Below are 13,306 nucleotides of genomic sequence, written 5' to 3' on the forward strand. Positions count from 1 at the left end.
TTGGATCCCAGCAGAACCAAACTCCAAACGCCGCCTCCTTTCCCACCGCGGCTCTGCGACGCATGACCAGTCTCGCCCCGTCGCCGCGCGCCACGCCCCGCGGGCGGCTTCGTAAGAGCAGCACCGCCCCCTGCACGCGCACACCGTCCCTGCGCCAGGCGGCGGGCTGGCGCGCGCGGCCGCGTGCAGGCGGTGCACACGCCGCCTTCGGGAGCGCGCGGGGCGCCGCGAGGAGCCGGGCGCCTGCAGCAGCGGGGGCTGGGCGCGGTTGCTAGGCGACGGCGCCCGGGCAGCGGCGCCGGCCCGGCTGAGAGGCAGGCAGGGATGAGGTGGAGGCAGCGGCCCCCGGGCTCCCGCTGAGCCCCGCTCCCGCATCTTCCCCATCCCGTCCCGCCCTGGCTTTGCTCCTTCAGCCCCCCCCACCCCTCCTCCTCTTCCTCTCCCCTCGCTCCGGCCTGCCCTTCCCCCTCCATGCGGCGGGAGCGGCCGGAGGGGGGCCCGTGCCGCGGCCGCGCCGAGCCCCGCCGTCCGTCGCCGCTCCGCCGCCAGACCCCGCAGGGAGCCGCGGGCGGTGACTGCAGCGACAACAGCGGGTGAGGCCCCGGTTGGGGGAAAGGGGCTGGTGAGGGAGGGCGAGGGGCGGTCCGGGGGCGCGCCAGCGCAGCGCTCGAGCGGTGGCGGAGCCCCCTCCTCCCCGGCAGCCGGCGGCACGGCGGAGGGGCTCTGCCTGCTGGGGGAGGCCGGGAGGACGCGCCGGCCGCCCCGCCGGGCGGTCTCCAGGCCTGGCAGCGGTCGAGGCGCGGCCTTCTGCCGCTCCACCGGCGTGGCTCCGCCGCGAGCCGCCGCGGCCGCTCCTGCCGCCCAGGCGGCTGTTCCGGGAGTGCCCCTGCAGCCCGGAGTCCACGGGGCGAGGCGGCTGCTCGGTTGCGGCGCCTCCCCGCCCCCCATCGTGGCTGCTGTCCTTGGCGTGCTGCGGCCCGCCCCGCACCAGGTGCTGCCGGGGCCGGGAGGCACGGGGCCTTCTCGGGGACCTGGCGGTGTTGTTCCCGCAGCTGCCTGCGGGAGCGCGCTTCGGGCCCGGGAGGCTGTTGTGGCCGGGCGGCTGAGGTGGCCTAGGTGGTTGGGTACGGCATCAGGAAATTGGGCTGGCTTCGTTTAGTAATTACCAGTGCCAAGGAGGGATGGCGAAGGCTGCGTTAGCACGCTGGTTAAGGCGGCGTTCAATCTCTGAACGTCAGAAGGGCAGCAAGAAACGTGCATTAACCAAAGCAAGGCGGTGAAATAAGGAAATTATTTTTGTAGAGGGTACCTGATGATCACCACGCGCATCCTTCCATTTTGCTTTATAGTACAAATGTGAATAAGGAACTGCTGCAGTATACATGAGGTTTGAGATATTTTTTCTAATCAGTTCATTAAAAAATGTTATTTTTCATAGCTCTGCTTTTCTAATTATCATTTATTCCTTTGGAGATTATATTTCACAAGAGCTGTGTATTTCCTTATCAAGTTAGCAAGCAGTAAAATTGAACCAAATGCTATATTGTGTCTTCTTAGGTTGATAAATATGGATCTAGATTAATTCAGGTTTACTGAGATGCATGTGATACTCTTTTACTTTTTTTTTAATTTTTAAATGTTGAAATGTATTTCAGTGATTAGCATATATTGTCATACATGGGAAGTAGGAATAGAAAGAAAATTAAAATACTGGTCATTTATGAACTTTCATGATACATATCAGTAGTTCGGAGTGCCTATGAGTGTGCAGCATTCCAGATCCATCTGGTTTCTTATGCTTGGTATGTTCATTGAAATGGACGTATCTGTCGAGTAGTCATTTTTGTATAGGCGGTGTCCTTTACTGATGGGCTGTATCTTTTGCTTGGCATAAATGGACTACGGTATGTAGAACTGAAAGGTGTGTTTCATGAGTGTAGCTATTGTGACTTATGAAATTCTCTTTGCTTTTTGCTGGAAAAATGGGTTAGTGGGAATGTCAAGGTCATCCTCAAATTTAGGAGAATTTAACTGCTGTTGGAGTATGTGTTTTCTTCTTAACTGCCATATGTTTTTCTGTGGCTGTTGACATTTTCTAGACCTGTGATCTGTTTGTTATCTAAAATGATCTAATGCTTAGCGAGCTTTAATAGCAGCAATCTGTAAAGCTTCCTAAGTCAATTTAATTTGAGTGACCTCTTTAAAATGAATTTAAAAAACAGAAAATCTAATGGCATCCAAACTCACTATTCAGAAAGAATGGAAACAAAAGGTGTTAAGAGGGTGAATGGATACCAATGACACTTTATATGCAGATCAACTAGTAAGAAAGTAAATTCTTATTGTCAGCTGCTGCGAATGAGGTAAGTTCTGGCCTTCTGTTCTTCGATCTTTCCGGATGCCTTTTCCAATGTAAATTCTCCCATTGTAGACATCTACTGGTTTTGGCTTTCCTAGCCACTTTACAGTTTGCAACTGAAATGCCATTTTGTTAAACACTTACAATTCTACTATAGATCTGTGAATGAATAATAGATATGGAACAAATTGCTTGTGTCACTTGCACTCTGTTACTGTTTACATCAAGAGCAGAAGCATTGGATCTTTTAGAAATAAGGCAGGCAGCAGGTAAGTTCGGTTATGGAAGCAGTGCTTGGATAGGTGAAGAAATGTAATTTATGAACTCAGAAGAGGTTTCCAGGTGTTGCCACATTGTAAATTAGCTTGATATATTGATTTGTCCATCTCATAATGTAAAAAAAACCCCACCAAATATGAATGGCTGTAATGCTACCTAGACCTCACACACGTCCCTGAGAACGCTATCCTCTTTTGATCATGGAATCTGCTAGACACAGAGGGCTTTCAAAAGCCATGGCGGGACAAATATATATTTTTAGATATGTAAACTTATATTTTTGTTAAGTTTATTGTATGTCATTTTTTTTCTCGGCATGATAAATGAAAAGCATGTTTGAGAAATAATACTGGTATTTAAAAAATTCTTTATGTCTGTTAATGTGGCATTTTTTATTTCCTGTGAATTGTCCCTTTTTGTTGATAAGCTATATTGGATATGATAGATTCATGTAACACAGATAATTAATCTGGATGTAAGAATACCGTGACTAGCTTTACAGATCTAGGCTTTCCGATGCCGTGATATTTAGTATTGCATTTGATACATTTCAGATTTAGGAAACATATTTGGAAGTGCAGAACTAAGCAGTATAGCATCTCCTGAGATGTAGTTTTATTGTCCTGAGATGAACAATTTGTTTATGAAATTGACCATAATAAGAAAAAACTCTTAATTAGCTGGTAGTTTTGATTCAAATATATAGGTTCTTTCTGTATTTAAGCAAGTACTTCAGCTAAGTGTCTTTGAGTTTTAAAGATAGCTGTTTAATTTTCTTACATGAGTTATTTTTGATGTTGCTTGCTAGCAAAGCAGGTTGAATCACGGTGTCAAAATAAAACCTAGTTTTCACATGGTTTGTTGTGGGCCTCTTGTAAAATTTCGTTAAGATATCACGGTACAGTAAAACTAAAGCCTTTTACAAGTCCTAGCATAGGCCAAGGTGCTTGTTGGTTACGTAGCTGAAATATAAGAGCTACTTTTCCACATTCAGTCCATCTGGAGAGAGTCCCCTCATCGAGATCAATATCGGTTCTGATTATTTGAGTCAACTTACATTTCAGTTGTCTGGAGAGGAATGTTATAACAGGGACAGAGTATCAACCTTAGGCTAAAGCCAAAAGTTTAGACTCTTAACTATTTTTGTTAAGGACATCTACAAGAAATTTAACATATATGCTCCTTTTAATGAGCCCACAGACACCTCAGCCAAATCACATAAAGTTAAATTGAAGTCTGAGAATTTTAAACTAAAAACCACATGCGATTTTTCTCCTCTGACACTCTGCCTTTTTTTTTTTTTTTTAAGATCAAACACTAATTTGAGACTCTTTTTCAAGTGTTTCCTTTTCTTATTTCTAAGTTGTCCCGATTTAAGAAATGAACAAAAAACACCCCCTGAAACAAAATAACCCACCCCACGAAGAAAACTTCCCCTTTTAGGCCTAGTCCATATATAGATCTCTCTTTAGAAAATGAGAGATGAAGTTGCTGGAGCATAGGGATTTGCTGTTTTCATTTTCAGGAGCGAAGTAGTAGGCTTTTTCTCTTGTCTTCTTGAAGATGACTTTCTGGCTTCTTTGTGTTGGAAGCAGCAATGTTGTCATGGTAAGAATAAAGTAATTTTAGAAGAAGTTTGGATGGGAATTCAGGAGGTCATCTAGTCCAACACTGTGCACAAAGCAGACCTAATTAGCAGTGGACTGACTTTGTTTTTGCAAAAGCAAAGTAACAGGTGTGAAAATCTAAAGTCACAGGATGCCTTTAAGCTCCTGTTGCTGCTTTCCATAAAGGTACTGTTTGATGCTTACTGAGCGAGGTGTCTCTCTGCTTTTGGCATTGGTAGCTTCTAAGTGATTGTTTCAGTTTATCAGAAGGCATATGTCCTAACAGCTAGGTACATCCTGCCTCTTATTGGAGGGGCATGTGATCTTCCACCCAGTATATGGAGACCATTAGAAACGGAATACTGTTTGTTTTTCAGATTTCTCAAAGATTGCTTCTGGATGAGATTTTTGGTCAAAGGAACATTTGGTTTAGTCTATCCAAGTAGTTTTCTGAATATTCGATTACAAATTTAGAATTAGTATAAGGTAAGAGTTAAGATGATAAGATGCATCGTATCCTTGATGTGTCTTTGATTTAGTTGCAATTACAACTTTTTTTTTTTCCCCTTTCCCAGGGCATTAATGAGTCGCTTAGATCTGCAGAGTAGGTAGTACCAAACAGCCTCCTTTCAGAACATGAATTAGGAGAGCCATTGTATTGCTTTGGTTTTAGGTCTGAATATGTGATCTCAGTTTATAAGGAGTGGCTAACAAGTAATCTTTTAAGGGGTTATGCTCCTGCTTCTATTTTACATAACGTTGTCAACTAAAGTGTGAATGTTGCTTTAGTAAGGACAACAGACTTTTTGAGTAGCAACAATGCTGGGTGTAACTTCTTAAGGTTATTAGAAAGATAAGATTGGTGGAAAGAGATACTGTATTATTTTTAGAACACCTTTTTTTGGAATCTGTGTTTACTGTATACTTCTTTTTTTTTTTTTTTTTCTGTCTTAGGAAATATGGTTGAATACCTATTGCGATAGAAATATTCCATTTCCTTCCCTTCAGAAGTCTGGCCTGTACTTTGTACTCGTCTTGTGCTCAGCGCTACCTGTTCTTTCAAGGTCAAGAAATTCGTTAACTCCATATGCAAATCATATATCTTAAGAAAGAGCTAAACTGCCAGTTCCTCTATTTATAATTCCAACTATGTCCATCCTGTCCCTCTGAATTCTTACTTAAGAGTGTGACAGAATTAATGAAGTTTGAGGTAAGATGCTTAAATTCTATGCTACCTTTGTGTTTCTCTTCAGCTCACACTTGATATGTAGTTGACTCCTTCACAAGCAATTTCAAGATCTCTATTTATGTTCTACACACAGCTTGCTTTTATGTACAGTCCAATACTAATACCGGTGATCGTTTGAAGTATTTACTGAAATAAATTTGAAGTACCTCAAACATTGAGGTGATATTGTAGTTTCTTAGTACAATTTTTCAGTTTGACAGAACTTCACAATATGCTAAGAATAAGGTGAAAATGGATACCTTCCTACCAGGTTTTCTATTCTATGATACTGTTTCTATGTTATGTTTTGAATTAAAACCTGTAGTCACCAAAGCGAAATGACTTCTTCGCAAGTTTAGGCTGTAGATTTGGGCCTAGGGATTCATCGCATATTTGCACAGCAAAGAATACATTGTTTTGTTTAATGTTCCAAATCTACTGTGACCTTAGTGTTTAATAGTTTTTTTTTTTTTATTTTCAGAAGTTTTGTCAAACTTCTAGCTAATCAAAATGCTTTTACACATTTCCCTGTTGTCTGCTAATAGGATCATGTTTTTCTGTTCCTGACATTGTCTGAAATGGTCACTAGGTTAATTTCTGAATCCTTTATGAAAGGTTAGCCATGGAGAAGTGCCGCAGATGTTCAGTCATACTCTTTAAACTTGTCAGACAATCCTGCAGGGCAGATACCTAATGCTTATGGTGCACAGTACTACAGTTTGAGCAGAGTTAGAAAAATTATGTTCTGAGCACCATATTTGGGGTCTTATTTCTGATGCAGCAAAGTGCTATGCTTTTCTGTTTAGTGTTTTGCTTGTTATGGGTAGGTTAAGCATAATAGCACAGTAACTCAGTACCATTTCCGCTAAGCTGAACAGGGAAGTTTTCATCAAGGTCAGCCAAAAAAAAGATGTGTAACTTTGTAACCTGCTGGAACTCGGTGGCAGATAGGGGAAGTTTTTTTTTTATTATTTATTTTAAGTCTTGATCACTAGAATTGTTGTAGTATTTATTTTTGTGCAGATAAAAAGACCATAAAAAGGCAGAGTTGTGCCTATTGACTCACTGTATGGGAAGTAAGTATTGTCTCTTGGATGCAATTCAGCTGAATGTCTTGTCATTACTGAATGACGCTCACTCTCTGATGCCTTGTTCAGTAGTGTAGCCAAACACCAATCGCTTGTGTTCGGCAGCGTTGAAATGGAAAGTGAGAAACTGAGGTCCTTAGAGGGGTAGTTGCACAATTACTTTCTTCAATGACAATGCTTGTGTAAGATACTTTTGTCTACCGTGATGGTTCGTTCTTGTCTTTGTGTTGCAGGACATTGTTCCCCTTTGGACAGATGCAGTTATTTTTTTGAGATGCACTGTAAACTTGATCTATGTTTAAAAACAAACATTTCTCGCCCAACCCCCCACCCAGTCCCTTTTCCAGCTGGCATGCATGAGCCCATGAGCCTCTTCATACTGTAGGGAGAGTCATGGACAAGTAGGTTCCTAGCTTACGTGTTTTGGTTAAGAGTCTATGGCTAGATTGCATGAATTTAGGTTTTCATACCCACAGATATTCTCATCAAATCTGAAAATTAAATGATCTGCTAGCTCAGAGGCTTACACTACATCGTTGGCAGTGACCCTAAGTTTCCGTAGTTCTCACACAGCATTCATCATTTGTTTTAAATTGAGCTAACTGTGGTAAAGGGGTTTCGGGGACGGTGGGCTGGAAGTTGGTGAGGAAGAACAACAACTGTGTGGCAAGTTTTTGCAGCATTTGGGAAGGAAGAACTCTATTTCACTTTTCTGAATTGGTCCATGAAATGTGTCAAATGATATACAGACAGATTCAGAACTTGGATAAATAGATAAGCCCATATATATATCTCTGTGTGTGTATATGGTGGGTTTTTTTCTATCACTGTTCTGTGCAGACAGGACACGTGTAGGCACAGAAAGGTACAGAAGATCAGAAAGGTAAAGCTTAGTGGTATTTCTAAAGTCATTGCTAGTTCTATATATTCTGGTATGTGGATTGCACAAATTCAGTCCTCTCTGCACAGCTGTACCTCTTCTAACATTACAAGTGTTCCCTCAGCATTTGTTGAGAAAGAATATCCCCATCAGGGTTGGGTGGTGATGATGGTTACGTTCATCTTAACCGGTGAGTCAATGGTGAAAATCTTCCTTTGTTCTTTGACAGAAGTGTGCTAAGTCACATTCGTTATTCTTCTACCCTGAAAGTGGTTAAGGGAGGGAGACAGACAGATGCAGAAACAGAAGTGGCCAATTTGCTTTTCTTTTAAAATACTACACACTAAATTGACTCAGAAAGGAGGAAGCTTCTGAATAAAAATTATTGCTAACCATTGTTGCTAACCATAGTCAGCAGGCTATTTTTCAATTGTGGTTTCAATATTAATTTTAAGGACAAGGTATTCATTCACTACTGGTGTTACCTGCTAGTACTTTGTTTAAACTTAATGTGTATCAGTGTTTTATTTCAGAGAAGTCATAATGAGTAGAAAATGTAAAATATTTTTCTTGATGTTGTTCTGAGTTTGGCTTGATAAAAGATTACACAGTATTAGGCCTTTGATTTGTGTAAATTTAAGGTTGCTCTGTTCATCAGAATGACAGTGTTGAAACTTCCCATTAATGTGTTGAGACTGACATTGCATAGTAAGGCAAGAAAAAATCCATTGAACTGAATCAAAATGCTGTCATTTATATGGCTCTAATTATCAAGGGACTAAAAACTCTGATCTGCAATTTTAACACTTCTCTTAAAAATGCTATTTGACTTAGTGCATACTCTGGGAATCCTGATTATACGTGTCTCTAAATGTATAAATGAGCTGCAGATCTGTGCTCGGGTCTTTGATTTAAACCATCTCTTCTAGAAAGGAGAAATGAGTTGGTTGAATTTATTAGATTAATAAGTACAAAAAGTATTTGAACATGTGTTCAAGTATCTTAAGAGTATTCCTTTTAAATAAGGAAAATTCCTTGCTCCTCAGTGAGCAAAATACTGTAAGTGATATTAATGCCAGATACTTGCATCAAAAGCCAGCTGCTGATATACTTGTTTTCCTTCACTGACTGACTTATGTATTTTGGACATTTTATGCAAGCTATATCAGAATATGTATGCTATACATCTGTCAGTGATTTGATGCTTATATGAGTGTTGTTTGCTAAGTAGAAGAGCTCTTATGACAGTCTTAATAAAACGTGTAAAATACAGTTTTAAAAGGAAGAAAAAAAAAAAAAGGATTTCTTTGTTCCAGGTCCTGCTAGATAAAATCAGAGTGCTTGCTCATATGATATTGTTGACATTACTGAGAGGTGTACTTGAAACTGTGACTACAAATTATAAATACTGTATTTTTGCAAAAGTATCACATTTTGGAGTCGCTTTAGTTTTGAAATGGCCAACTTAAATAGGAAAATTTTCTACAAAGCCTATTTTATCCTGTTTTCATACAGTCTTGCAGCACGACACAGTAAATGAAAATTAAATATGCTAAGCTACCACATTTGTTACATGCTGAAAATAAGTCATTCTGAGGTTCAAAAAATAAATTGGTGAAAGTGATTAATTCCTGTTGAATTATAACATACGTATTATTATGGTATGCATGTGTAAACTGTAATGTATTCCTGCTATCTTTGTTTAAAATAATGATAAATATGGAAATCTAATGGTACAAGGTGTGTAAACACACAGGCAAAATGCTACAAATCACTAACCCTTTTTATTAGAGTTGCACATCATGTCACACAGCACAACTCTTCCAATATTTTTTTCATTCCGAAATATCCTAATGTTAATTTTAGAATATTTTTGCTTTTCTTCTGTTGTGAATCTGTCCCAGCAGATGTGTACCACCTAAGTGTATAATTAGAATGAGAAAAAGCTACCATTTTTTGTTTGTGACACATATACTTCTTCAGCTTTAAGCGCTTCTTTCTCAGTAGATAAGAGTTCACTACCTCAGAAAATATTCAAAGCGGCAAGCAGTAACATGTAATATCTGTACTGCTCCAGAAATAACAATACGACAAGAAGGTTGCATCTTCAATGCCCTGAAAACACCGATGTTGAGTTGTGTCACTTATTTCATAAGCAGTGTAGAAATACCATTTTCAAAACTAAAGGGCTAATCCGAAGTCCAGTGCCATCTGTGTGTCTTGAGCTGCGCATTGTCTATGTCCTATGACAACAGAATAAATACTGTTTGGTAACATTCCTGAAGACTTGTGCAGTGCATTTCGGGGTGGGGTTTAGGGTTTTTGTGCTGCAGGCCCAAATTGTAATGTCTTTAAAATGGCAATTAGTCATGTGTTGGAAGTTTTTAAAGATCACAAAAACGTGCTTCGAGAACGTGTCTTTAGAGTAACCACTAGTCTGTGCGGCAACACACTGCAATGTTGAAGATCCTATTGGATGTAGCGTCTCTGAACACTGAATCGTTTTTAAAAAGCCTTCCCTTTCTCTTTGTCTCTACTTACATTGTTTCCATAGTTTTAGACTCTTAATTTACTGTAATCGGTATGTGTGTAACCAGGAAGTTCTCAGCTTTTGTGTTAGTTGGCTTATACGCTGTCTACTGTAATCACAAAGTGTAGTTGTAGTAGATATGTAGTATGCTAGCCCTACCTGTTTAGTTGTGAAGATGATAGAATGGGTTTCATTCATTTGTGCATTGTAGAACAAGTAACCTAGGTTCATGCGAAGTTTATGCAGTTTGTGTTGAAGTCTGTGTTGTTATCGCAGAATCACAGAATAGTAGGGGTTGGAAGGGACCTCTGTGGGTCATCTAGTCCAACCCTCCTGCCGAAGCAGGGTCACCTACAGCAGGCTGCACAGGACCTTGTCCAGGCGGGTTATGATTTGGTCGCTCTTAGTGCCTGAGCTAGCCACATGAAAATTAGTTTGGATCTATGTCTTTGTGTACTTCAGTCAGCTTCTGAAAATGTAGAAATAGCCACAGTAATCAAAGGCTTGGCTATGGTTTAGAATAGCCTTCTTCCAGAAAGATGCTTCTTCCTGTGTGCTTGTCTTAGAAGGAAGAATCTATGTAGAGGAGCATACTAATGACAAGTTAGTGAAATGAAGAGTGAGGAGAGATGCTAAGACATTAAAGTTCATTCTGAAGGAATACAGGGAATAACTAATTTTCTTAATAAAAAACATGCCAGGTTTTTAATTCTTGTGAAGATGTTTATTTGACAGTGTAAGAAATACAAAAGGAGAAATTTACAGTATTTATTCCTCACTGTGCTTATGGAACTCCCCTAGATGTTAGTATTTCATTTGTCAGTATTCAGTTAGATTTTTTTCTTGTAGTGTCATTTAAAAAAAAATCACATATTAACTACATGTATCTCAAAAATATACAAGGGAAAACGAAGAATCCCCCCTCCTTAACATACTATAGAATCATCATCTATATTTACTATCCAGATGAGAGACATTTGAGAAAATACTTGGATTTTTTTTTTAATTTTGCATTTTAGTATCTGTAATGACAGAAAACAAATAAAGCTGCTTAAAAGTTGATGCAAAGTTGAAGAAAGTAGTTAATTAGTAAAATATTTTTCATTTAAATTTTCATTTAAAGGTAGTTCCTCATAATGTGCATCATATAATTGCCCTTTTGAAGGGCATGGCTCAGAGCACACTGAGATGGTGGAAAGATAGTGTCGTAAAGGGCTGAAAGAAGTTGTTTAATCAATTCTTTCACCTTGTCTTCTCTGTTTCTTTTGGTCCTGCTGGAAAGAACAGGCTTTGCTTAGAATATTCCTAGCACCAGCTGTTTAATAGGAATCGTCATTTGAATAGTAATTGTTAAATAATTCCCAAATGTTTTTCATAAATATTACAGTACTTAATTACTGAGCAGACATTTTCCTTCTGTTTTTATACCAGCAAAATTAAATAGATGCTTTTGGTTTGGTCCTTTATGAACAAAATATAGACAATTTTGCCTTACTCTTTTTTCTTTGAATCACATTATCAGTTCTACTAGTCAGTCGTGACTGTGCTGAAAGAGGTGTTTAGTAGGAAAACTTGGTTGCTTAGCAGTGAACATCAAGAGAATTAAGCTTTTAAAGCTACAGTGTGTATATTTCGCAGTTATAATATCTTCAGAGCAGAAATGGTAATAGCTTTCTTTTCTCTTTTTAAGAGTGTGTTCATATTTGGCAGTCTTTGGGGAGAATGTAACTCATACTAAATAAACACTAAAATTTCAGCAAGACAATGTTATTGTTTATGTTCTGTGAGATAAGCTTTTAAACCATCTGTGAGAAAATTTTGAGGCACACTGACTCATTTCTGAATTTTATAGTTACCAGCAATATCAAGTATTACTCAAATTATTTATGTTTTTTAGTTTTTGTTCTGTTTTTGCTTGGATTTTTTTTAATTTATACCTGTGTGAGAAGTCCTTAATGTATCTATACTAGCTTTTAAAAGTGTACAGTATAAGCAATAAAAACCAAAACAGTGGAAAACTATCTGCAAGGGTGGTTCTGTAAACTGATTATTAGTGCTTTTTCCCAGTAACTTTTTTTCTGTGCACGTAAGGGCAAAGTGAGCATAAAGGCAATGAGATAATGGAGAATTCTCAGTGGATCAAATGCTTCCAGAAATAGAGGTCAACTAAGATATCCCTGTCCAAAGACTTTGTCTGAAAGCTGTCGTTTTGTTCTACATGATGCATGAATTGATTGCACTAGATTGCATGTAATCCATAGTTCATTCTTGTACTATTCAGTCTGATAGTACTCTGATAAAGTTACACCGTGCTTGCAAGCTAACTTTGTGTGCCGAGTTGAGATTATCACTTTGTCTCTTCACGTTATCCTCCTCCTCCCATCCTTCTTCCTTCAGTAAAGGGTGCCAGAGTCTGATCAGTGTTTCATTTCAGTCTTTCTTCTATACCATGTTATTGAGGAGTTAACTCAAGTGGCTTGAACTGTTAATTTGCTTCACAAATTTCTCATCTACAGATCTTCTCTCCTTTTGCTCACATTTCTGACTTGAATAGATTTTTGCATTTCCCCCTAAATGTTCAGTTTCTAATTTAAACTGAAAGTGGCTGAAATACTGCTTTCATTTCTCCTGATATGTGGGCCTGAAATCTAGGTGTCCTCTTAGACATGGCTATCTTCTTAGACCCACGCAGCCAGACTACCTCTGAGATTTCTCAATGTTATGGCGAGGGAGATGGCTGAGATCGGATCTTCTGTTTCTGTTAATCCAGCAAAACATTTATCCAGGCTTTTAGTTCATATTGAGATCCTTTCCTAAGCTGCTTATTTTGATCTGTATGTTTGCACATGTGCATATTAAATGCATAATTTCTTTCCCCTTGCCACTTTAAAGCCTCTCCGTGAACTTCCGTAGTGTGCCCACAAAGTACTACCTTCTAAAGGTGTCTGGATGAACACTGAACTGAAACGAGACCGAAATATTTCATGCAGTCTTTCTAATATTCCAGCTATCACTTGTTTATTTCATCCATAGCCTGTCATTGTGATTGTAGATTGTATTTTCTTTTGGGCAGGGACTGTTTAGTTAGAATAGAATAGGAACTGATTGAGGTCCCTAGGTACAGCTGTACTGCCACAGCTAGATAATATAAATCAGAAAGAAAATAAATTCTTCATTATTGTCAGTACTGTGGATGATGTGTGTGTGAATTTTTGAACAGTGCAGTGTGAAAAAACAAGCTATACTGTTGCAGCTTTGAGATTTTTTTAGTATAAATGCCAGTGAGTTAATTGCATGCATATGTGGCTGCTGACTGGAAGTTCCCTCTGAGATGT

The 13,306-nt window shown here is 39.6% G+C and overlaps 1 protein-coding gene across 3 annotated transcripts in view; it reads left to right on the top strand.

Annotated features, from left to right (window-relative positions):
* The first annotated feature begins 248 nt into the window (after positions 1-248).
* ZC3H12B (zinc finger CCCH-type containing 12B) overlaps positions 249-13,306 on the top strand; it is a 32,205-nt gene continuing 19,147 nt past the window's right edge. The window contains exons 1-2 of one of the 3 annotated variants that reach the window (XM_075435719.1): positions 249-593; positions 5,200-5,455. The gene's annotated coding sequence lies outside the window, so the exon portion shown is untranslated. The remainder of the gene's footprint in view (positions 594-5,199; positions 5,456-13,306) is intronic. The other 2 variants (XM_075435717.1, XM_075435718.1) reach the window with 2 other exon arrangements.

This window comes from Opisthocomus hoazin, chromosome 14 (genome assembly GCF_030867145.1).
Source record: "Opisthocomus hoazin isolate bOpiHoa1 chromosome 14, bOpiHoa1.hap1, whole genome shotgun sequence".
Classification (NCBI taxonomy): domain Eukaryota; kingdom Metazoa; phylum Chordata; class Aves; order Opisthocomiformes; family Opisthocomidae; genus Opisthocomus; species Opisthocomus hoazin.